Source organism: Abramis brama, assembly GCF_963993115.1.
Source record: "Abramis brama genome assembly, chromosome: 7".
In the NCBI taxonomy this organism is placed as follows: Eukaryota; Metazoa; Chordata; class Actinopteri; order Cypriniformes; family Leuciscidae; genus Abramis; species Abramis brama.
In genome coordinates this window covers 7,239,234-7,241,820 of record NC_139969.1, presented here as the reverse complement: position 1 = coordinate 7,241,820, position 2,587 = coordinate 7,239,234, and the positions used below count along the sequence as shown (strand labels likewise).

The window sequence follows — 2,587 nt, the reverse complement described above, 5'->3', positions numbered from 1 at the left end:
CAGACTATTGCAACAAGAATTTCACTTGGGCCAATTGAAAAATTTAGATGTTATCGGTCACTTGGAATTTTTGATTTGGGAGGGTTAGAAATTTTTTACAGTGAATGGATTGTATTGTCATTCGGCCATTAAATAGCAGCAAATAAATTGCATTCACCAAATGCAGAATAAAACATACAGTTTTTTATGATCTATGTGTATGTATTAGGATCAATCCCTAAAGTCTATATATGGAAAACTAATAGTTTTATGCTGGTCTTGCACAATTCAAAAGATAAGAAGGATAAGCATTGTTTTTAAAAGTTATGCATACTCATGTTTAGAGATGTAAAACTTTATTTATATAGCATCTTTTAAAACAAAATGTTTACAAAGTGCTTTACAGTAGACGTAAGGAAGAAGAAAAATAAAATCTTCACAAATTGTGTTAGGTGATGTGCATCTAGATGATCTTTCTGTATGAATAGATTTACAGTTTCCATTAATAAAACCGTTTAACAGTCACACCTTTTTAGTATTGCCTTTTTATGCATTTTGCTTCTCTATGTGAATTCTTTTCCTTTCTTCTTCTTCTTTAGATCTGTTCTCCTTGTCGATTTTCTTCTTCTCTTCTTCTCTCAATCTCTGCATGTTTCTCTCATTTTCTATTTTATCATATTGTTCCTGGAGTTTTCGTTTTTCTTCTTCACTTCTGTTGCGCTGCTCTGCTGATTTTCTCTCCTCTCTCAATCTCTCTAATTTACTTTCTTGTTTTAGTCTGTGAAGTTCTGCCTCCATTCTCGATTTTTCCTCTTCAGCTCTGATGCGTTGCTGCTCTGCTTCTTCAGCTCTTCTACGTTCCCTATCTTCACCAGAGTTATCATTTCCCATTTTCAAAGTTTTGAAGATGGAAATCTGTTAGAGAGAGAGAGAGAGAGAGAGAGAGAGAGAGAGAGAGAGAGAGAGAGAGAGAGAGAGAGAGAGAGAGAGAGAGAGAGAGAGAGAGAGAGAGAGAGAGAGAGAGAGAGAGAGAGAGAGAGAGAGAGAGAGAGAGAGAGAGAGAGAGAGAGAGAGAGAGAGAGAGAGAGAGAGAGAGAGAGAGAGAGAGAGAGAGAGAGAGTAAAATATTTACTATGATGACAATTCCGTAACGATTATGAAATTTGGTCATGGAAACCTAGAATTTTTTAAAAGATCTGGTCATTTATATCTGTAATCACACCATAATCAAACCACTTATTGCTAAGCATTTATCATAATGGAGAAAAATAAAGTGTACCGTTTACTGATGAGCGTTTCTTTACTCAGGTTTTTCTCAGTTTCTGTCTTCTGTATCCTTTATGAGACATTAATGCATGTGTTACGCAAAATAAACTGGTTATAGGCTTAATATTCTTTAGTATCTGACAATGAAAACGTGTGTATAATTCACAGGCACACACACGATTAATTTATATTTAAATGGAAATGTCAACTTTCATGTATTTTCATAACCTGTCATATATTTTCATATTTGGATTACTGTCCTGTAAGGTAAGATTGTTGTTGATGACTTACTGATTATATTACACTGTTACCACATTCTGTGGAAGTTGCAATAGAAATTTGAAAAAATTGTGTGAAAAAAACAACAATTTTGCAGAACTCTGTAAAAAAACATACCTATTTCTTCTAGATTCTTCAGTAGTTTTTGTAGCCCGTCCAGTTCTCAGGTACAGCTGCTGTGTGCAAGCTGTACTAGAGTAATACACTTTTATAGAGAGCTGAGGTGGGTGTGGCAATGCTGTGATTGGACAGATCTGTCACAGATCAGCCAATGAGACCTCAGTGTTCCTCAGCGCTCACTGATGCCCCTCTGGAGACACCTGACCAGTGTCTGTCGCAGTATCCTACAGGCAGGGGCGTCAGACAGGGGGTAATAGTGGAACTGAGTAACAGGCATAGGCGTAATTTGCGGGTGGGACGGGTGGAACATGTCACCACTATTTTCTAAGGTCGATATTGTCCCCACCACTTTTGAAACATCTTGCGGCACGAATGTAGGCTACTAATACAAATAAATAAAACATCTCCAGTTAACTAGCAGAGCATTCATTGTAACACAATGCTAAATCATAATAGCATTGTGTTACAACCCCTCCCCCCCTCCCCCCCCCCCGCGCCCACCTGCCCCACCCACCCCTCAAAACAAAGTTATGCCACAGGGGCCCTTGGCGAAGAGGGGGCCCACAAAGATATATTGATATATATTGGTGTTGTGAGGGGCCCATCCCTTGGTTCTGTGACCGGGGCCCAACATTTGGTGCTACGCCCCTGCCTACAGGTCAACCCCTGTCCCCTGCAGCGTGCTCCTGTGTTAGTTACCTTCCGACATGGGCACAAGATGACGATGATTCCTCCTTAAAGTGACCTGCGGTCCACTGACCAAGTAAACTACTACTTGCTCAGTTGCTCAGCTGGTTCAGAATTGCAGGCCTATGAGGAGATCTCTGGTAGCCAAACCCCGTGAAAGACGAGTCAAGGTAAAAGAGGTCAAAGACAAGCTAAAATGCTGTGGTTACGATTACTTTTTTTGTCGCATTGGCTTATATTAACACTGTCGGGTAGG

The 2,587-nt window shown here is 39.7% G+C and overlaps 1 long non-coding RNA gene across 1 annotated transcript; it reads right to left on the bottom strand.

The window, feature by feature from the left end:
- Positions 1-318: 318 nt before the first annotated feature.
- On the bottom strand, positions 319-1,708 carry LOC311087729. The gene is made up of 3 exons (XR_014607357.1): positions 1,642-1,708; positions 1,259-1,315; positions 319-894 (listed from the first exon to the last, which is right to left on the bottom strand). It is a non-coding gene; the product is annotated as an uncharacterized lncRNA (long non-coding RNA).
- Between the last annotated feature and the right edge of the window lie 879 nt (positions 1,709-2,587).